Source organism: Oncorhynchus keta, chromosome 11 (assembly GCF_023373465.1).
Source record: "Oncorhynchus keta strain PuntledgeMale-10-30-2019 chromosome 11, Oket_V2, whole genome shotgun sequence".
NCBI classification, from domain to species: Eukaryota; Metazoa; Chordata; class Actinopteri; order Salmoniformes; family Salmonidae; genus Oncorhynchus; species Oncorhynchus keta.
Window position 1 is genome coordinate 15,808,730 of NC_068431.1, and position 23,955 is coordinate 15,832,684.

The 23,955-nt window shown below is 50.1% G+C and overlaps 1 protein-coding gene across 9 annotated transcripts in view; it reads left to right on the top strand.

The window, feature by feature from the left end:
- The window catches only part of LOC118390645 (rap guanine nucleotide exchange factor 6), a 185,173-nt gene that overhangs the window by 100,647 nt on the left and 60,571 nt on the right, over positions 1-23,955 (top strand). The gene's annotated exons all lie outside the window — the stretch shown is intronic.

Sequence of the window (23,955 nt, forward strand, 5' to 3'; positions counted from 1 at the left end):
CTACCTACTGACCGAGCTCCCTACCTACCTACTGACCGAGCTCCCTATCTACCTACTGACCTAGCTCTCTACCTACCTACTGACCGAGTTCCCTACCTACCTACTGACCTAGCTCCCTACCTACCTACTGACCTAGCTCCCTACCTACCTACTGACCTAGCTCCCTACCTACCTACTGACCTAGCTCCCTACCTACCTACTGACCTAGCTCCCTACCTACCTACTGACCTAGCTCCCTTCTGACCGAGCTCCCTACTGACCTACTGACCTAGCTCCCCACTGACCTACTGACCTAGCTCCCCACTGACCTACCTCCCTCCCGACCTAGCTCCCTACCTACCTACTGACCTAGCTCCCTACCTACCTACTGACCGAGCTCCCTACCTACCTACTGACCTAGCTCCCTATCTACCTACTGACCTAGCTCTCTACCTACCTACTGACCTAGCTCTCTACCTACCTACTGACCTAGCTCTCTACCTACCTACTGGCCTAGCTCCCTACCTACCTACTGACCTAGCTCCCTACCTACCTACTGACCTAGCTCCCTACTGACCTACTGACCTAGCTCCCCACTGACCTACTGACCTAGCTCCCCACTGACCTACCTCCCTCCCGACCTAGCTCCCTACTGACCTAGCTCCCTACTGACCTAGCTCCCTACTGACCTACCTACCTACTGACCTAGCTCCCTACTGACCTAGCTCCCTACTGACCTAGCTCCCTACTGACCTAGCTCCCTACTGACCTACCTACCTACTGACCTAGCTCCCTACCTACCTACTGACCTAGCTCCCTACCTACCTACTGACCTAGCTCCCTACCTACCTACTGACCTAGCTCCCTACCTACCTACTGACCTAGCTCCTACCTACCTACTGACCGAGCTCCTACTGACCGAGCTCCTACTGACCTAGCTCCTATCGACCTACTGACCTAGCTCCTACCTACCTACTGACCTAGCTCCTACTAACCGAGCTCCTACTGACCTAGCTCCCTATCTACCTACTGACCTAGCTCCCTACCTACCGACTGACCGGGCTCCCTACTGACCTAGCTCCCTATCGACCTACTGACCTAGCTCCTACCTACCTACTGACCTAGCTCCTACTAACCGGGCTCCTACTGACCTAGCTCCTATCTACCTACTGACCTAGCTCCTACCTACCGACTGACCCTAGCTCCTACTGACCGAGCTCCTACCTACCTACTGACCTAGTTCCCTACTGACCGAGCTCCCTACCTACCTACTGACCGAGCTCCCTACCTACCTACTGACCGAGCTCCCTACCTACCTACTGACCGAGCTCCCTACCTACCTACTGACCTAGCTCCCTACCTACCGACTGACCTAGCTCCCTACTGACCGAGCTCCCTACCTACCTACTGACCTAGCTCCCTACTGACCGAGCTCCCTACCTACCTACTGACCGAGCTCCCTACCTACCTACTGACCGAGCTCCCTACCTGCCTACTGACCGGCTCCTATCTGCCTACTGACCTAGCTCTCTGCCTGCCTACTGACCTAGCTCCTACCTGCCTACTGACCTAGCTCTCTACCTGCCTACTGACCTAGCTCCCTACCTACCTACTGACCGGGCTCCTACCTACCTACTGACCGGCTCCTGCCTGCCTACTGACCGGGCTCCTACCTACCTACTGACCGAGCTCCCTACCTACCTACTGACCGGGCTCCCTACCTACCTACTGACCGAGCTCCCTACCTGCCTACTGACCGAGCTCCTACCTACCTACTGACCGAGCTCCCTACCTACCTACTGACCCTAGCTCCCCTGCCTACTGACCTGGCTCCTACCTACCTGCTGACCTGGCTCCTACCTGCCTACTGACCTAGCTCCTACCTACTGACCTGGCTCCTGCCTGCCTACTGACCTGGCTCCTGCCTGCCTACTGACCTAGCTCCCTTTACCTGCCTACTGACCTAGCTCCCTACTGACCTAGCTCCCTACTGACCTAGCTCCCTACTGACCTAGCTCCCTACTGACCTAGCTCCCTACTGACCTAGCCTACCTACTGACCTAGCTCCCTACCTACCTACTGACCTAGCTCCCTACCTACCTACTGACCTAGCTCCCTACCTACCTACTGACCGAGCTCCCTACTGACCGAGCTCCCTACTGACCTAGCTCCCTATCGACCTACTGACCTAGCTCCCTACCTACCTACTGACCTAGCTCCCTACTAACCGAGCTCCCTACTGACCTAGCTCCCTATCTACCTACTGACCTAGCTCCCTACCTACCGACTGACCTAGCTCCCTACTGACCGAGCTCCCAACCTACCTACTGACCTAGCTCCCTACTGACCGAGCTCCCTACCTACCTACTGACCGAGCTCCCTACCTACCTACTGACCGAGCTCCCTACCTACCTACTGACCGAGCTCCCTACCTACCTACTGACCGAGCTCCCTACCTACCTACTGACCGAGCTCCCTACCTACCTACTGACCGAGCTCCCTACCTACCTACTGACCGAGCTCCCTACCTACCTACTGACCTAGCTCCCTACCTACCTACTGACCTAGCTCCCTACCTACCTACTGACCTAGCTCCTTACCTACCTACTGACCTAGCTCCCTACTGACCGAGCTCCCTACTGACCTAGCTCCCTATCTACCTACTGACCTACCTCCCTCCCGACCTAGCTCCCTACCTACCTACTAACCTAGCTCCTACTGACCGAGCTCCTACTGACCTAGCTCCTATCTGCCTGCTGACCTAGCTCCTATCTACCTACTGACCTAGCTCCCTACCTACCTACCGACCTAGCTCCCTACCGACATCGCTCCCTACCTACCTACCGACCTAGCTCCCGACCTCGCTCCCTACCTACCTACCGACCTAGCTCCCGACCTCGCTCCCTACCTACCTACCGACCTACCTACCGACCTAGCTCCCTACCGACCTAGCTCCCTACCGACCTAGCTCCCTACCGACCTAGCTCCCTGTCTACCTACCGACCTAGCTCCCTGTCTATCGACCTACATACCTACTGACCTACCGACCTAGCTCCCTACCTACCTTCCTCCCTAGCTCCCTACCTACCTACTGACCTAGCTCCCTACCTACCTACTGACCTAGCTCCTTACCTACCTACTGACCTAGCTCCCTACTGACCGAGCTCCCTACTGACCTAGCTCCCTATCTACCTACTGACCTACCTCCCTCCCGACCTAGCTCCCTACCTACCTACTAACCTAGCTCCCTACTGACCGAGCTCCCTACTGACCTAGCTCCCTATCTACCTACTGACCTAGCTCCCTATCTACCTACTGACCTAGCTCCCTACCTACCTACCGACCTAGCTCCCTACCGACATCGCTCCCTACCTACCTACCGACCTAGCTCCCGACCTCGCTCCCTACCTACCTACCGACCTAGCTCCCGACCTCGCTCCCTACCTACCTACCGACCTACCTACCGACCTAGCTCCCTACCGACCTAGCTCCCTACCGACCTAGCTCCCTACCGACCTAGCTCCCTACCGACCTAGCTCCCTACCGACCTAGCTCCCTGTCTACCTACCGACCTAGCTCCCTGTCTATCGACCTACATACCTACTGACCTACCGACCTAGCTCCCTACCTACCTTCCTCCCTAGCTCCCTACCTCCCTACTGACCTAGCTCCCTTATTATCTACTGGATGTTGACTTTGTATGTTACTCTCTAGCGTTACATAATGTTGTGAGAACCGTGTATCCTCTCTTGCCTTGTCACCATTATCATGCAGAAGAACTTACCTGATACTGCACTGCAATATTAAAGCCATATCCAGCTCAGCTTTATTTATGTTTTTATTTTTTGAAACAGATAGCTAGTAGCATTCAAAAAACAGTAGCCATATCTCTGGTCTGTGTAATTACTGTCCATTACATGTGATGATGAGCATTGTTGAGTACTCTGATCTGGTCCTGTCCCAAATGGCACCCTGTTCCCTATACAATGCACTTCTTTTGATGCCTACCGGCCCTGGTCAAAAGTAGTGCACTAAGTTGGGAGTAGGGTGCCATTTTGGGAAATAGCCCTGGTCAAACTCTTCATTGGTATAACCACTGTGCTGCTCGGGCTGCTGCTGCCATTATGGGACCAAATGGCCTGAGAATACTGAGTCTTCTCATGGTGGAGCCCCACAGACATGCTTACTGCAGATGATCCCATTACTAGCCATCCCTCTGAAACACACACACAGCTCCTCTCCAGTCCCACAGCTCTAATGTCAGTGATGTGGCCCCTCCCCCGACCCACAGCTCTAATGTCAGTGATGTGGCCCCTCCCCCGACCCACAGCTCTACTGTCAGTGATGTGTCCCCTCCCCCGACCCACAGCTCTAATATCAGTGATGTGGCCCCTCCCCAGACCCACAGCTCTGTCAGTGATGTGGCCCAGACCCAGACCCACAGCTCTGTCAGTGATGTGGCCCAGACCCAGACCCACAGCTCTGTCAGTGCAGCTCTGTCAGTGATGTGGCCCCTCCCCCGACCCACAGCTCTACTGTCAGTGATGTGGCCCCTCCCCAGACCCACAGCTCTGTCAGTGATGTGGCCCAGACCCAGACCCACAGCTCTGTCAGTGATGTGGCCCAGACCCAGACCCACAGCTCTGTCAGTGCAGCTCTGTCAGTGATGTGGCCCCTCCCCAGACCCACAGCTCTGTCAGTGATGTGGCCCCTCCCCAGACCCATAGCTCTGTCAGTGATGTGGCCCAGACCCAGACCCACAGCTCTGTCAGTGATGTGGCCCAGACCCACAGCTCTGTCAGTGATGTGGCCCAGACCCAGACCCACAGCTCTGTCAGTGATGTGGCCCAGACCCACAGCTCTGTCAGTGATGTGGCCCAGACCCACAGCTCTAATGTCAGTGATGTGGGACCCACAGCCCAGTGAGACCCACAGCTCTAATATCAGTGATGTGGCCCCTCCCCAGACCCACAGCTCTGTCAGTGATGTGGCCCAGACCCAGACCCACAGCTCTGTCAGTGATGTGGCCCAGACCCAGACCCACAGCTCTGTCAGTGATGTGGCCCAGACCCAGACCCACAGCTCTGTCAGTGATGTGGCCCAGACCCACAGCTCTAATGTCAGTGATGTGGCCCAGACCCACAGCTCTAATGTCAGTGATGTGGCCCAGACCCACAGCTCTAATGTCACTGATGTAGCCCAGACCCACAGCTCTAATGTCAGTGATGTGGCCCAGACCCACAGCTCTAATGTCAGTGATGTGGCCCAGACCCACAGCTCTAATGTCAGTGATGTGGCCCAGACCCACAGCTCTAATGTCAGTGATGTGGCCCAGACCCACAGCTCCAATGTCAGTGATGTGGCCCAGACCCACAGCTCTAATGTCAGTGATGTGGCCCAGACCCACAGCTCTAATGTCAGTGATGTGGCCCAGACCCACAGCTCTAATGTCAGTGATGTGGCCCAGACCCACAGCTCTAATGTCAGTGATGTGGCCCAGACCCAGGTGCTGATGATTTTTCAGCCAGGGTAGCATCACCCATTTCAGCTGTTTCCATCATCTTAGTGCTATTGATTTTTCCCCCACTGGGTATTCATATATACAAGCAGGGGTGGCAGTGTGCCTGTCCTTCCAGGCAGATTGAGTTTGAGACATCTCTTTCGATATCTTTTAATGGTTTATTTCACATTTATTTAACCAGATAGGCTAGTTGATAACAAGTTCTCATTTACAACTACGACCTGGCCAAGAATAAAGCAATTCGACCCATACAACAACAGGAATAAACACATAACAACACAATACACAATAAACACAAACAACACATGGAATAAACAAACATACAGTCAATAATACAGTAGAAAAAGTCTATATACAGTGTGTGCAAATGAGGTGAGATAAGGGAGGTAAGGCAATAAATAGGCCATAGTGGTGAAGAAATGACAATATAGCAATTACTGGAGTGATAGATGTGCATAATAGAGATACTTGAGGTGCAAAGGAACAAGATAAATGAATACAGTATCTGCTTGTTCCTGCAGGGTTTCACATAGTAGTTCACTGATCCTGGAGGTTAAGCCTGTATGAGCCTGTACACCCAACCACCGCTTACAGTCTGGTTTCAGTTAAACCAATAACAACTTGTTAAACCAATAACTGTAAAGCTATGTCCATCAACACTGTTAGTTAGGACTCCACACTAAGCTGTCAGACGGTACTCCCTTTGCCCCAATGTTTTCCACCATCTGGAGGACCCAGAGCACGTTGCCAACTGTAGATGACACGGTCCAGAACCAGCAATAACACAGGAGAACTAAAGGGTTTGGCTGGCAGACTGCAGCCCCTGCAGGCTGGACCCCCCTGTTTCAGTCCGGTGGTCTCTTCCTGGGCCTGTTGTTGTTGTACATGGTGGGGGGTGGAGCAGGGTAGGAGGGCAGGAAGCATCTGTGAGGAGAAGGGGGCAGGAGGAGGGGGGGCTAACCCTCACTGGATTTGGTGGTCGGTGTTAACCAGTGTTTAGCCTTCTGTGTCCTTCAGCTGGGTAGCATTGACCATGGCCATCTTTACTGAAAGCCCCTGACAGGGCTACCTTCCCCTCCCTCACACCTTGCTGTTTCTAACAGCACCTAGCACAGTGAGGCAGGCTGGGGCCCATTTTCTCTCTCTCTTCTGTCTGTCTGTCTGTCTCTCCTTCTGTTACTCTGTCTCAGTGCTGTTTGAGTATGGTGCACATGCCAGGGGAGAGGCAGGCAGTCTGCTACAGGTGTGTCAAGCCCCCCTATAAATATTAATGTCCCAGACATACACATCAAACCTCCCTGGCAGAGACCTGGACCCATCCCTCTGATACGGAGTACATAAATAACCATTCCTCAAGAGGGCTTTAGAGTTTTGACCTGCTGTAATTCTCTCACTCCAACTAGCAGAGAGGGTACATTTAATTGATTTATGTAATGTCTTTAAACCTGTACACACACAGAAGTGGCTCCCACTAATTACAATTGGGTGATTTAGGATGGCCTTGGCAGGACGATTAAACCTGGATGGCTCCTTATACTATTAGTAACTGTCTCCCTGAGAAGGAGACACAGACAGCGTCAGCAGTAGACTGTTGTCGTGCCTGTTTTTCTGTCCCGGCTGCCACTCTGACTACATCCTCTGTCTGGAGCAAAAGTCCCAGCTAGCTGGCGGGGCCAGTGTCAGCACCACGCCACCACTCAACATCCTGGCTGTCACAATACTGTCACTACCTACTGGAGTAATGACAGCCATTCCTCCTCAGTTTACATTCTGTTGCAACACAGGAAGGGTGGTGATTCAACTCTTTGGTATCTCTTTAGGACCGGGAACATCAACGCTAAAATTGTCTTAACTAAAACATTCTCATCCTATTTCCTTTTTTGGTTCCAGAATGACAGTCTGATGTGTGACACGTGCTAGCCTAGATGCCGCCTCAACAAGGAACAGTGAAATGAATTGTGACGCACTCAACTTTCATTATTAGTTATTTGGTCTGGCATCATGCTTATGCTGCTGGCTCTGATTTGTGCGTTGGCATAAAACCAAAGAGAGTAACTACCTAGTCCTTTGACTGTCATCATTATGTATGAGGTGGAGGGAGATAAGAGTCTTCACCCGGCAGCCTTTTCTCTTCTCCCTGTGTGTGTCGAGCTCGCTCTCTGTCGCTCGCTCTGTCGCACTCGCTCGCTGTCTGTCGCGCTCGCTCTCTGTCTCTGTCGCGCTCGCTCTCTGTCTCTGTCGCGCTCGCTCTCTGTCTCTGTCGCGCTCGCTCTCTGTCTCTGTCGCGCTCGCTCTCTGTCTCTGTCGCGCTCGCTCTCTGTCTCTGTCGCGCTCGCTCTCTGTCTCTGTCGCGCTCGCTCTCTGTCTCTGTCGCGCTCGCTCTCTGTCTCTGTCGCGCGCTCTGCTCTCTGTCGCGCTCGCTCTCTGTCTCTGTCGCGCTCGCTCTCTGTCGCGCTCGCTCTGTCGCTGCTCTCTGTCGCTCGCTCTCTGTCGCTCGCTCTGTCGCTCGCTCTCTGTCTCTGTCGCGCTCGCTCTCTGTCTCTGTCGCGCTCGCTCTCTGTCTCTGTCGCGCTCGCTCTCTGTCGCGCTCGCTCTCTGTCGCGCTCGCTCTCTGTCTCTGTCGCGCTCGCTCTCTGTCGCGCTCACTCTCTGTCGCGCTCGCTCTCTGTCTCTGTCGCGCTCGCTCTCTGTCTCTGTCGCGCTCGCTCTCTGTCTCTGTCGCGCTCGCTCTCTGTCTCTGTCGCGCTCGCTCTCTGTCTCTGTCGCGCTCGCTCTCTGTCTCTGTCGCGCTCGCTCTCTGTCTCTGTCGCGCTCGCTCTCTGTCTCTGTCGCGCTCGCTCTCTGTCTCTGTCGCGCTCGATCTCTGTCTCTGTCGATCTCTGTCTCTGTCGCGCTCGCTCTCTGTCTCTGTCGCGCTCGCTCTCTGTCTGTCGCGCTCGCTCTCTGTCTGTCGCGCTCGCTCTCTGTCTGTCGCGCTCGCTCTCTGTCTGTCGCGCTCGCTCTCTGTCTGTCGCGCTCGCTCTCTGTCTGTCGCGCTCGCTCTCTGTCTGTCGCGCTCGCTCTCTGTCTGTCGCGCTCGCTCTCTGTCTGTCGCGCTCGCTCTCTGTCTGTCGCGCTCGCTCTCTGTCTGTCGCGCTCGCGCTCTCGCTCGCTCGCGCTCTCACGCGCTCTCACTCGCTCTCGCTCGCACTCGCTCGCACTCTGTCTCGCTCGCTCGCTCTCTCTCTCTCTCTCTCGCCCTCTCACTCTTTCGCGCTCACTCTCTCACTCCCCCCGCCACACCTTTGTACTTGTCACCTTCAAATCCAACTTAAATGAATTTACATGTCTCAATTTCCTGCAATCTCATCTGCAAGAGCCCCATGCATCTTACTACAGAGGTGGGGGTTCTGTAAAGATAATATTCTCCCTCCCTCGCTTGCCCTCTTCTCCTCCACTCCCTGGACTGTATCTTGATGTAGACTTTGGTTCACAGTACTGCTCTTGTGTGTTTGAGTGCAGAAGGCGCTTTGGGAGAGAGGGAAGAGGTCAGGGAGTGTTAGTGAGTGGAGGTGGGGATAATCTCAGGGTGGGCTGGTTCACAGAGAGTTTGTGTGAGACCAATGCAGTGCTGCCGTGTCCCCTGTATCTCTAACACCATTAAGCCAACCACTGGACTAATTTGTGTGTGTGTGTGTGTGTGTGTGTGTGTGTGTGTGTGTGTGTGTAACAGTATGACTTTACGTCCGTCCCCTCGCCCATACCCGGGCGCGAACCAGGGACCCTCTGCACACATCGACAACAGTCACCCTCGAAGCATCGTTACCCATCGCTCCACAAAAGCCGCGGCCCTTGCAGAGCAAAGGGAACTACTACTTCAAGGTCTCAGAGCAAGTGACGTAACCGATTGAAACGATATTTAGCGCGCACCGCTAACTAAGCTAGCCGTTTCACATCCGTTACATGTGTGTGCGCGCTAGTGCTTCTCTGAGTGTGCGCTAGGCTTGGGCGGTGTATCATGTGTATATAGAGGTGTTTTGAAATAAGTGGGTGTGTATATTTATTTATTTATTTTGGGTGTTTTGGGGCTCCCGGCCTGGCTTATAACTCAGCTGGCTATCTAAGATGGGCCAAATTTAAATGATTTCCAGCTCAGGGCTCCAACTAGGCATTGGTTTGTTAACATACTAGCTAAGTGGCTAGTATGAAAGATCAAGCTTCTTCGCTACAGCAGACGTTCAATCCCCTGCTGGATTAAGATCCCGGTTGCCTACATTTTTTGTTTTGTGTGTCAAAAAACAAATCCAAATCTATTAAAAGAATTGGCACCCCTTGTGTGCACTGCCGATAATACCATGTACCCGTGTAGGGTATAGGAGCAGTATGAAAATCTGCATACTGCGCTTCCCTAGTGAGTTTCTGTGCTGGCCTCTGGCTACACTCATTTGGCGCCATTTTGTTTGATCCCGTGAGTGGAAGAGGGCATTCTCTAAATCAAGATGGAATGGATTGACTCTGACATCAACGGAGAACTACGGTGTGTGTATTCTTGTTTCCCAACTTGTTGGCTTTTTAACAGTTGTGTAACTGGCTGATATACTGAAGATGACCCTCTTTCTCAGTGTGTTGGTGTGTTTAAAAAATGTTGACGTTATGACATGAACTAAATTGCATTAACAATGAGGCTATTTGCCCAGTGGTTGGCACATTGATTGGTTCTTGAGTTGAGTATTGCCATGCCTGTTTGGCGGTGCTGCCATCTGCAGGCCATTGAAGTCCATGCCATGTCCCTATCTAATATGATGTGATATGTTGGCATCATTACTTACTCAGACATCGTGTACAGATGTTCTAATTTAGGGAGCAGGCCAACTTTTATAGGATATTTATTTATGTCTTCCTGGATTCCATCCATTCACTCATGATTTGTTTATCTGGAAATTCATTTCTACAACCATCTCTTTCAGTGTGTACTCATTTGTGTCATCCAGTATAACTCAGTAGTTATTGGTCCATAATACGTCTGTACTAATTAGAACAATCAAGACTTAGCTAAAGGACACCTCCGCTACTCAAATAGAATGCATAATGACTGGTGTCCCAGTACAGGACCCAGTGTTTGAGATTCAGCTCTGTGTTTAGTCCACCTCCAGTGCCATTAAAGGGATACTTTGGGATTTTGACCGAAGCCCTTTATCAACTTCCCCAGTCATATGTGACCGACCGGGTCAAATCGTTCTTATGTAGCAAAATATATATATTATCGGATAAAATTGTATGTAATTATGCTTTCAAAGTTGATAAACGTGTTAACTCAGTTTTGAGAAAATGGCCTTTGAATGGTTTGGTACTACTATCTGAGAGCCTGTCTCCACCCATACATCATTGTTCACACCCTCTTAAGCTTTAGCCCCACCCATCTCTTTAAGAGTTGATCCGAATGTACTAACAGCAGTCAAGCTAACTTGCTAGCTACTTCCAGACAGCTAAGTGAGAGAGAACAGCTCACTGAACATTACTTAGGCTGTTACGTTATCTAGAGCGTTGGTGACTGCAACTGTGCTGTCAGATTATCCGTCCGTAAATTCAGAGCGTTTCGCCTTCAGAGCGCTCACTGGACGCTGATGTTTACTGATGTTTACTGACACCGGTCATATTCAACGTGTGTTGAGCGTTTCGAAATTCATCAGTTATTCTGAGCTCTCTGGCACACAGACGAGAGCGCTCTGTAATCTGAGTAGATGGCCAGACTGCATTTATGAATGCACCCGGAATGGTTACTTGAATATAGTGGAGTCTTTTGGTAAAACGTAGCTAACTAGGTAAACAATGAACCATAATCCCAACGCATGACGTTACTAACCTGTATGATTCTGCAGGTGGCTAACCTACCAGGATACCATTTGTATGTCTGTCCAGTATGAAGGAAGTTAGAGGTTGTTTTGCAAGCCAATGCTAACTACCGTTAGCGCAATGACTGGAAGTCTGTTGGCATAGACTGTCATTATACTAAAGCTAGTTAGCAATTGTGCTAGCCCTAGTTAGCCACTTCCTTCAAACTGCACACCACAGGAGGTCAGTGGGGAGGACGGGCTCATGGTAACGGCTGGAGTGGAATGGTATCAAACGTATCACACACCGTTTCCTTGTTTTTGATTCCATTCCATTTGCTCCGTTCCAAACATTATTATGAGCCGTCCTCCCCTCAGCAGCCTCCACTGCTGCACGCAGAGACACAAATGGTAAACACAAGTTCATCTGACACTGGGGAAGTAGATAAAGGGCCTTATTGACAAAATCCCAAAGTATCCCTTTAAATTTGGCCTGGTAGGGAGTTGGCAGCCAGGAGTAACGCTCATTTTATTGATGTTAACATAATTGTTTGGCTGCTTGGGTCTTGGGAAGGGAAGGAAAGCTGACAAGCGAGTGAAGTAATCCACTATATATATCAATAACCTGCTCTTTGCAGTCTGCAGCATTCTTCCCAGCCTGTTATTTACAACGGCGTTCATCTTGTGTGTCAGTCGGTCTGTCTCTCCTCACTTACTAGCAGAACACAGAGATCCACAGCTGGACGCTCTAATCTAACCCAACTGATTTGAGTTGGGATATTGATACATAAAACATGGAAATGGAGATCAGTTGTAACCAGTGTGTGTGTTTTGGAACGGTTCAGAAACGTTACATCTGAAACGGATCAATCTCCAATCTCCTGTTCAACTGATCAAGGACATCCCTCCTGAAGCAGTGATTAAAGCGCCCGCCCTGCCGCCATGTGGGAGGAGGGAGAAGACAATCCTCCGGGTCACAGATGTTTGTCTGGGAGCGTATTTGACACTGGCTGGGAGGAGCAACATCTGGACATGTGAATAGTTTAGATGGATGGCTCCAGTGACTGACGTCCTCTACAGTGTTATCATCAGAAGTACTTCCTTCTTAACCCCGAGCAGCCCAGCCCACCTCCAGGCTCACGTGTCTCTGTTTGGGAGGACTGCTCTACTCTGTGATAAAAGAAAAACATGATAAGACCTCTCCTTCTGGTTTATTTCACTTTGAGATGTGAGGATTGCTTCTCTCCTGTCATACATGATTCAATGATTTGCCTCCAATGAAAGATGGAATAGAAATGGTTTGGATCTATGCATGTTGAATATGCCATACGTCCAGTATGCTACACTATGTTTTAATAATGGAACCCCTGCTGGGATCCTGTACCGGTGCGTTAGTGCTGCTGCGTCTACAGCTGGCTGATTCTGGATCAGTGGCCTGTCTTGGTGAACCAGGGGCATTGCTAGCATTACACCTAAACATCTGCTTACACCTTTATTCCAATCTCTGCGTCCCAAATGGCTGCCGATTCCCTTTATAGTGCACTATAAAGGCCTCAGGAACGAGGGGAATGGCGGTCCAATCCCACAACAAGTTAATTACTGTAGCCAGTCTACAGAAATGAAATTAGTTCACTAAAATATATCTCCTTTTCAAAGTAAGGTTATAATAGAAGTGAATAAATTAGAAATGCTCTGTTGTGACTCCAATTTAGGTCTAGTCATAGTTTGGGCTTTTAGAGAGACTACTTAAATTATCAGTCCTGGCTCGCCTTGCGTTCCCTTGTTGATGTGATAGATTCACACAGCCAAAGGAATAAGACATTCATATTTAATCACCCCACACTGCTATCATTAATTCATGATCAGAACAAGAGAACAGACAGTGGAAGGCGTGCCATTAAGTAAAAGTTGGTGTGAAGTGTGAATTAGAGCCGTGAGACTGCAGCAATTAGCGAGGTCTTCCATTCATTGGCCCGTTTGTCCCCCCCGGTGGCCTCATTAGCCAATCCCGTCCTCCCACGGCCTCTCATATGCCATCATCAGACTCATCCCCAGGATGAAAGACTTTGATTGCCATGCCATGTGACATCAACACCCGACCTAGTGTCACCACTGTTTCTGATTGCAATGCCATGTGACATCAACACCCGACCTAGTGTCACCACTGTTTCTGATTGCCATGCCATGTGACATCAACACCCGACCTAGTGTCACCACTGTTTCTGATTGCCATGCCATGTGACATCAACACCCGACCTAGTGTCACCACTGTTTCTGATTGCCATGCCATGTGACATCAACACCCGACCTAGTGTCACCACTGTTTCTGATTGCCATGCCATGTGACATCAACACCTGACCTAGTGTCACCACTGTTTCTGATTGCCATGTGACATCAACACCCGACCTAGTGTCACCACTGTTTCTGATTGCCATGCCATGTGACATCAACACCCGACCTAGTGTCACCACTGTTTCTGATTGCCATGCCATGTGACATCAACACCCGACCTAGTGTCACCACTGTTTCTGATTGCCATGTGACATCAACACCCGACCTAGTGTCACCACTGTTTCTGATTGCCATGCCATGTGACATCAACACCAGACCTAGTGTCACCACTGTTTCTGATTGCCATGCCATGTGACATCAACACCCGACCTAGTGTCACCACCGTTTCTGATTGCCATGCCATTTGACATCAACACCCGACCTAGTGTCACCACTGTTTCTGATTGCCATGCCATGTGACATCAACACCAGACCTAGTGTCACCACTGTTTCTGATTGCCATGCCATGTGACATCAACACCCGACCTAGTGTCACCACTGTTTCTGATTGCCATGCCATGTGACATCAACACCCGACCTAGTGTCACCACTGTTTCTGATTGCCATGACATCAACACCCGACCTAGTGTCACCACTGTTTCTGATTGCCATGCCATGTGACATCAACACCTGACCTAGTGTCACCACTGTTTCTGATTGCCATGCCATGTGACATCAACACCCGACCTAGTGTCACCACTGTTTCTGATTGCCATGCCATGTGACATCAACACCCGACCTAGTGTCACCACTGTTTCTGATTGCCATGCCATGTGACATCAACACCCGACCTAGTGTCACCACTGTTTCTGGTTGCCATGCCATGTGACATCAACACCCGACCTAGTGTCACCACTGTTTCTGATTGCCATGCCATGTGACATCAACACCTGACCTAGTGTCACCACTGTTTCTGATTGCCATGTGACATCAACACCCGACCTAGTGTCACCACTGTTTCTGATTGCCATGCCATGTGACATCAACACCCGACCTAGTGTCACCACTGTTTCTGATTGCCATGCCATGTGACATCAACACCCGACCTAGTGTCACCACTGTTTCTGATTGCCATGTGACATCAACACCCGACCTAGTGTCACCACTGTTTCTGATTGCCATGTGACATCAACACCCGACCTAGTGTCACCACTGTTTCTGATTGCCATGTGACATCAACACCCGACCTAGTGTCACCACTGTTTCTGATTGCCATGTGACATCAACACCCGACCTAGTGTCACCACTGTTTCTGATTGCCATGTGACATCAACACCCGACCTAGTGTCACCACTGTTTCTGATTGCCATGTGACATCAACACCCGGCCTAGTGTCACCACTGTTTCTGATTGCCATGTGACATCAACACCCGACCTAGTGTCACCACTGTTTCTGATTGCCATGTGACATCAACACCCGGCCTAGTGTCACCACTGTTTCTGATTGCCATGTGACATCAACACCCGACCTAGTGTCACCACTGTTTCTGATTGCCATGTGACATCAACACCCGACCTAGTGTCACCACTGTTTCTGATTGCCATGTGACATCAACACCCGACCTAGTGTCACCACTGTTTCTGATTGCCATGTGGCATCAACACCCGACCTAGTGTCACCACTGTTTCTGATTGCCATGTGACATCAACACCTGACCTAGTGTCACCACTGTTTCTGATTGCCATGTGACATCAACACCCGACCTAGTGTCACCACTGTTTCTGATTGCCATGTGACATCAACACCCGACCTAGTGTCACCACTGTTTCTGATTGCCATGTGACATCAACACCCGACCTAGTGTCACCACTGTTTCTGATTGCCATGTGACATCAACACCCGGCCTAGTGTCACCACTGTTTCTGATTGCCATGTGACATCAACACCCGACCTAGTGTCACCACTGTTTCTGATTGCCATGTGACATCAACACCCGGCCTAGTGTCACCACTGTTTCTGATTGCCATGTGACATCAACACCCGGCCTAGTGTCACCACTGTTTCTGATTGCCATGCCATGTGACATCAACACCCGACCTAGTGTCACCACTGTTTCTGATTGCCATGCCATGTGACATCAACACCCGACCTAGTGTCACCACTGTTTCTGATTGCCATGCCATGTGACATCAACACCCGACCTAGTGTCACCACTGTTTCTGATTGCCATGCCATGTGACATCAACACCCGACCTAGTGTCACCACTGTTTCTGATTGCCATGTGACATCAACACCCGACCTAGTGTCACCACTGTTTCTGATTGCCATGTGACATCAACACCCGACCTAGTGTCACCACTGTTTCTGATTGCCATGTGACATCAACACCCGACCTAGTGTCACCACTGTTTCTGATTGCCATGACATCAACACCCGACCTAGTGTCACCACTGTTTCTGATTGCCATGACATCAACACCCGACCTAGTGTCACCACTGTTTCTGATTGCCATGCCATCAACACCCGACCTAGTGTCACCACTGTTTCTGATTGCCATGCCATGTGACATCAACACCCGACCTAGTGTCACCACTGTTTCTGATTGCCATGCCATGTGACATCAACACCCGACCTAGTGTCACCACTGTTTCTGATTGCCATGTGACATCAACACCCGACCTAGTGTCACCACTGTTTCTGATTGCCATGTGACATCAACACCCGACCTAGTGTCACCACTGTTTCTGATTGCCATGTGACATCAACACCCGACCTAGTGTCACCACTGTTTCTGATTGCCATGTGACATCAACACCCATCAACACCCGACCTAGTGTCACCACTGTTTCTGATTGCCATGCCATGTGACATCAACACCCGACCTAGTGTCACCACTGTTTCTGATTGCCATGCCATCAACACCCGACCTAGTGTCACCACTGTTTCTGATTGCCATGCCATCAACACCCGACCTAGTGTCACCACTGTTTCTGATTGTCACCACCATGCCATGTGACATCAACACCCGACCTAGTGTCACCACTGTTTCTGATTGCCATGTGACATCAACACCCGACCTAGTGTCACCACTGTTTCTGATTGCCATGTGACATCAACACCCGACCTAGTGTCACCACTGTTTCTGATTGCCATGTGACATCAACACCCGACCTAGTGTCACCACTGTTTCTGATTGCCATGTGACATCAACACCCGGCCTAGTGTCACCACTGTTTCTGATTGCCATGTGACATCAACACCCGGCCTAGTGTCACCACTGTTTCTGATTGCCATGCCATGTGACATCAACACCCGACCTAGTGTCACCACTGTTTCTGATTGCCATGCCATGTGACATCAACACCCGACCTAGTGTCACCACTGTTTCTGATTGCCATGCCATGTGACATCAACACCCGACCTAGTGTCACCACTGTTTCTGATTGCCATGCCATGTGACATCAACACCCGACCTAGTGTCACCACTGTTTCTGATTGCCATGCCATGTGACATCAACACCCGACCTAGTGTCACCACTGTTTCTGATTGCCATGTGACATCAACACCCGACCTAGTGTCACCACTGTTTCTGATTGCCATGTGACATCAACACCCGACCTAGTGTCACCACTGTTTCTGATTGCCATGTGACATCAACACCCGACCTAGTGTCACCACTGTTTCTGATTGCCATGTGACATCAACACCCGACCTAGTGTCACCACTGTTTCTGATTGCCATGCCATGTGACATCAACACCCGACCTAGTGTCACCACTGTTTCTGATTGCCATGTGACATCAACACCAGACCTAGTGTCACCACTGTTTCTGATTGCCATGTGACATCAACACCCGACCTAGTGTCACCACTGTTTCTGATTGCCATGTGACATCAACACCCGACCTAGTGTCACCACTGTTTCTGATTGCCATGTGACATCAACACCCGACCTAGTGTCACCACTGTTTCTGATTGCCATGTGACATCAACACCCGACCTAGTGTCACCACTGTTTCTGATTGCCATGTGACATCAACACCCGACCTAGTGTCACCACTGTTTCTGATTGCCATGTGACATCAACACCCGACCTAGTGTCACCACTGTTTCTGATTGCCATGTGACATCAACACCCGACCTAGTGTCACCACTGTTTCTGATTGCCATGTGACATCAACACCCGACCTAGTGTCACCACTGTTTCTGATTGCCATGTGACATCAACACCCGACCTAGTGTCACCACTGTTTCTGATTGCCATGTGACATCAACACCCGACCTAGTGTCACCACTGTTTCTGATTGCCATGTTGATAACGGCGTTGTTGTTGTTTGATGTTGGGAGTTTTAACCAGAGTGTTTGGAGCATTGAGATCCTAAATGTTATGGGTTTTGAGGCCATGATAATGGATATATACATTCGTTTTCTCCTCTGGGAATCCGATAGATTTGTTAAATTGATGAATCTCTGGCCTGCATCCTTGTCTGAAACCTGACCCCATCGTAAAGGAATCAATATTGACCCACTTGGCTGTGGAATAAACAGAATGAGCGACCCGTTTAGCTCGTTGAGAGGGAGAGTCTGTTCTAACCGGCCGCTGTATGACTTGAAACACATTTCATTTTAGTTATGGCACCTTTGGTTGCTGTTGTCAATATCAACTGCTGCCGGCGACGCCCCTCATGTTGGTGCCAGTTGAGCTGTAAGTGGAAGAAGATTTTCACTTACAGCCCCAGTGTAATGGGAAATTGATTTTATTGAATAGGAGTGGATGTGTCCAGATGAGAATGCTTGTGGTTTTGGTTGTGATTTTCTGACTGAGCTGTGGAGAAGTGTTACATTATTCACGGTGAGGCTACTCTCTGACCGCCCTATCTGCACACCTTCACCCTGGGGATCCTGAGTGGCGCAGAGGCTTAAGGCACTGCATCTCAGTGCTTGAGGTGTTACTACATACACCCTGGTTCAAATACAGGCTGTAGTCCATAGGGCAGCGCTTGACCCAGCGTCATCCGGGTTTGGCCCAGCATCGTCCGGGTTTGGCCAGTGCAGGCCATCATTGTAAATAAGAATGTGTTCTTAACTTACTTGCCTAGTTAAATAAAGGTTACATTTTTTAAAAACTCCAGCTTCGGCCTTGCTCTCTCCATAGGACCGAGGTGGGGAGCCCAGCCCATCTAGGAGACAGCCATTTGTCTAACCTAATTGTCAGTGTGGGATTTTTCCAGATCCACCTAGGTGTTACTGTGTTCAGGGTCAATCTCATGACTGCAACCAGCTCTCCTGTCTCCTAGTCCATCCTGTGTTTTTATCTTGTGTATGGTGTAGGTTGGAGGATGGACTCTCTCCAGTCCCCTGTGGAGGGATGGGTTAAGGGGTTGTAAGTTGGTGGGACTGCCCAGCCCCCACCAGTACGTAGTGTAGACTGAACTTGTTTTAATATTTCATGGTGGCACGGAGATGGGTCCAGTGCCAGCGTTGGGCGGGTGGCTGGTTGTCTGGCTGGCAGAGGTGGCCATGGAGGTGTGATGCAGGTTCACCCACTGTTCACGCAACCAGACTAGCTCCCTCACCCGCCTAAGGCTGGTAAGACCTGGGAACACTGGACTGAGTTGGTAGAATGTCGTTCCCATAGCAACGATAAAAACATTCCCTAACCAGAAACCGTGGATTGATGGCAGCATTCGCGTGAAACTGAAAGCGCGAACCACTGCTTTTAATCAGGGCAATGTGTCTGGTAACATGACTGAATACAAACAGTGCAGCTATTCCCTCCGCAAGGCTATTAAACAAGCTAAGCGTCAGTACAGAGACAAAGTAGAATCTCAATTCAACGGCTCAGACACGAGGCATGTGGCAGGGTCTACAGTCAATCACGGACTACAAGAAGAAACCCAGCCCAGTCACGGACCAGGATGTCTTGCTCCCAGGCAGACTAAATAACTTTTTTGCCCGCTTTGAGGACAATACAGTGCCACTGACACGGCCTGCAACGAAAACATGCGGTCTCTCCTTCACTGCAGCCGAGGTGAGTAAGACATTTAAACGTGTTAACCCTCGCAAGGCTGCAGGCCCAGACGGCATCCCCAGCCGCGCCCTCAGAGCATGCGCAGACCAGCTGGCCGGTGTGTTTACGGACATATTCAATCAATCCCTATACCAGTCTGCTGTTCCCACATGCTTCAAGAGGGCCACCATTGTTCCTGTTCCCAAGAAAGCTAAGGTAACTGAGCTAAACGACTACCGCCCCGTAGCACTCACTTCCGTCATCATGAAGTGCTTTGAGAGACTAGTCAAGGACCATATCACCTCCACCCTACCTGACACCCTAGACCCACTCCAATTTGCTTACCGCCCAAATAGGTCCACAGACGATGCAATCTCAACCACACTGCACACTGCCCTAACCCACCTGGACAAGAGGAATACCTATGTGAGAATGCTGTTCATCGACTACAGCTCGGCATTCAACACCATAGTACCCTCCAAGCTCGTCATCAAGCTAGAGACCCTGGGTCTCGACCCCGCCCTGTGCAACTGGGTACTGGACTTCCTGACGGGCCGCCCCCAGGTGGTGAGGGTAGGCAACAACATCTCCTCCCCGCTGGTCCTCAACACGGGGGCCCCACAAGGGTGCGTTCTGAGCCCTCTCCTGTACTCCCTGTTCACCCACGACTGCGTGGCCACGCACGCCTCCAACTCAATCATCAAGTTTGCGTACGACACAACAGTGGTAGGCTTGATTACCAACAACGACGAGACGGCCTACAGGGAGGAGGTGAGGGCCCTCGGAGTGTGGTGTCAGGAAAATAACCTCACACTCAACGTCAACAAAACTAAGGAGATGATTGTGGACTTCAGGAAACAACAGAGGGAACACCCCCCTATCCACATCGATGGAACAGTAGTGGAGAGGGTAGCAAGTTTTAAGTTCCTCGGCATACACATCACAGACAAACTGAATTGGTCCACTCACACTGACAGCGTCGTGAAGAAGGCGCAGCAGCGCCTCTTCAACCTCAGGAGGCTGAAGAAATTTGGCTTGTCACCAAAAGCACTCACAAACTTCTACAGATGCACAATCGAGAGCATCCTGGCGGGCTGTATCACCGCCTGGTACGGCAACTGCTCCGTCCTCAACCGTAAGGCTCTCCAGAGGGTAGTGAGGTCTGCACAACGCATCACCGGGGGCAAACTACCTGCCCTCAAGGACACCTACACCACCCGATGTTACAGGAAGGCCATAAAGATCATCAAGGACATCAACCACCCGAGCCACTGCCTGTTCACCCCGCTATCATCCAGAAGGCGAGGTCAGTACAGGTGCATCAAAGCTGGGACCGAGAGACTGAAAAACAGCTTCTATCTCAAGGCCATCAGACTGTTAAACAGCCACCACTAACATTGAGTGGCTGCTGCCAACACACTGTCATCGACACTGACCCAACTCCAGCCACTTTAATAATGGGAATTGATGGGAAATGATGTAAATATATCACTAGCCACTTTAAACAATGCTACCTTATATAATGTTACTTACCCTACATTATTCATCTCATATGCATACGTATATACTGTACTCTATATCATCGACTGCATCCTTATGTAATACATGTATCACTAGCCACTTTAACTATGCCACTTTGTTTACTTTGTCTACATACTCATCTCATATGTATATACTGTACTCGATACCATCTACTGTATGCTGCTCTGTACCATCACTCATTCATATATCCTTATGTACATATTCTTTATCCCCTTACACTGTGTATAAGACAGTAGTTTTGGAATTGTTAGTTAGATTACTTGTTGGTTATCACTGCATTGTCGGAACTAGAAGCACAAGCATTTCGGTTAGCAGGGCATTGATTAGCAGGGCATTGGTTAGCAGGGCATTGGTTAGCAGGGCATTGGTTAGCAGGGCTTTGGTGGCTGCTCTTTGTCTGTTTTGGATGTGGTGTCTTGAGTCTCTCATTGAAGGGATGGTTTTCTTGGTTGGTTATTGAAACACTGAGCTGTTGTAACATTATCCAGGTTGACTGGAAGTTTAGTCCATCTACCATAGGTGAGGTGATCATTATTGACTGGTGTGTAGCTTATGGTTTAGAGAACAAACCTGCGTCCTGAATGGGAGCAAACCCGCGTCCAAAATGGGAGCGAACCTGCGCCCTGAATGGGAGCGAACCTGCGCCCTGAATGGGAGCGAACCTGCGCCCTGAATGGGAGCGAACCTGCGCCCTGAATGGGAGCGAACCTGCGCCCTGAATGGGAGCGAACCTGCGCCCTGAATGGGAGCGAACCTGCGCCCTGAATGGGAGCGAACCTGCGCCCTGAATGGGAGCGAACCTGCGCCCTGAATGGGAGCGAACCTGCGCCCTGAATGGGAGCGAACCCGCGCCCTGAATGGGAGCGAACCCGCGCCCTGAATGGGAGCGAACCCGCGCCCTGAATGGGAGCGAACCCGCGTCCAGAATGGGAGCGAACCCGCGTCCAGAATGGGAGCGAACCCGCGTCCAGAATGGGAGCGAACCCGCGCCCTGAAAGGGAGCGAACCCGCGCCCTGAAAGGGAGCGACGGAAGTGGTACATTTTTCTTTCAATTACATTTTATTTTCAGTGATCCTCATCTCACAAAAAGCTTGTTTTTCTTAAATGTTGTGCACATTTTTGTTTACATCCCTGTTAGTGAGCATTTTGTCCTTTGCCAAGATAATCCATCCACCTGACAGGTGTGGCATATCAAAAAGCTGTTCATTACACAGGTGCACCTTGTACTGGGGGACAATAAGAGGCCACTGTAAAATGTGCAGTTTTGTCACGCAACACAATGCCACAGAGGTCTGAAGTTCTGAGGAAGCATACAATAAGCATGCTGACTGCAGTAATGTCCACCAGAACTGTTGCCAAATAATTGAATGTTAATTCCTCTACCATAAGCCACCTCCAACCTACGTCCACCCGACCTCACAACTGCAGACCACTTGTATGGCATCGTGTGGGTGAGCGGTTTGCTGTTGTCAACGTTATGAACAGAGTGCCCCATGGTGGCTGTGGGGTTATGGTATGGGCAGGCATAAGCTATAGACAATGAACACAATTACATTTTTATCGATGTCAATTTGAACACACAGAGATACTGTGACGAGATCCTGAGGTCCATTGTCTTGCCATTCATCCACCGCCATCACCTCATGTTTCAGCAAGATCATTTCTCAAGGATCTGTACACAATTTCTGGAAGTTGAAAATGTACCAGTTTTTCCATGGCCTGCGTACTTACCAGACATGTTACCCGTTGAGGATGTTTGGGATGCTCTGGATCGACGTGTACGAAAGGCATGTTCCAGTTCCCGCCAATATCTAGCAACTTTGCACAACCATTGACGAGGAGTTGCTTCTGTCTGGCAATTGTACCATAAAGGCCTGATTTGGTGGAGTGCTGCAGAGATGGTTGTCCTTCTGGAAGGTTCTCCCATCTCCACAGAGGAACTCTGGAGCTTTGTCAGAGTGACCATCGAGTTCTTGGTCACCTCCCTGACCAAGGCCCTTCTCCCCTGATTGCTCAGTTTGGCTGGGCAGACAGCTCTAGGAAGAGTCTTGGTGGTTCCAAACGTCTTCCATTTAAGAATGATGGAGGCCTCTGTGTTCATAGTGACCTTCAATGCTGCAGAAATATTTTGGTACCCTTCCCCAGAATCCTGTCTCGGAGCTCTATGGACAAATCCTTCGACCTCATGGCTTGGTTTTTGCTCTGACACGCACTGTCAGCTGTGAGACCTTATATAAACAGGTGTGTGCCTTTCCAAATCATGTCACATCAATTTAATTTACCACATGTGGACTCCAATCAAGTTGTAGAAATATCTCAAGGATGATCAATGGAAGCAGGATGCACCTGAGCTCAATTTCGAGTCTCGTAGCAAAGGTTCTGAATACTGATTTACATGAGGTATTTCCTTTTGCTTTGTCATTATGGGGGATTGTGTGTAGTTTGAGGAGGATTTTTATTTCTTCAGTCCATTTAGAATAAGGCTGTAACATAAGAAATGTAAATGGGTGTGAATACTTTCCAAATACACTTATTTATTTATTCTTGTGTGGAATTTCATTGTTGGACATAAAAGCCTGTTAAAAAAATAATCACCAGGAAATCAGCTCCAAGTGATTTTATTTGAAGAAATCTGTACCGAAGTATTCCCACACATAGTAGAGACACGACGTCATCGTATACAGATATTAAATTATTCTTTTAGCAAACATATCTGTTTAGGCTTCTTGCAGTCTACAAATTATTAGTCATTATGTTCCTGCCCTCCGACCATCCGCTCATGAAACAATTCTTCCCTCTGCTGAATCCAGTTGATCGC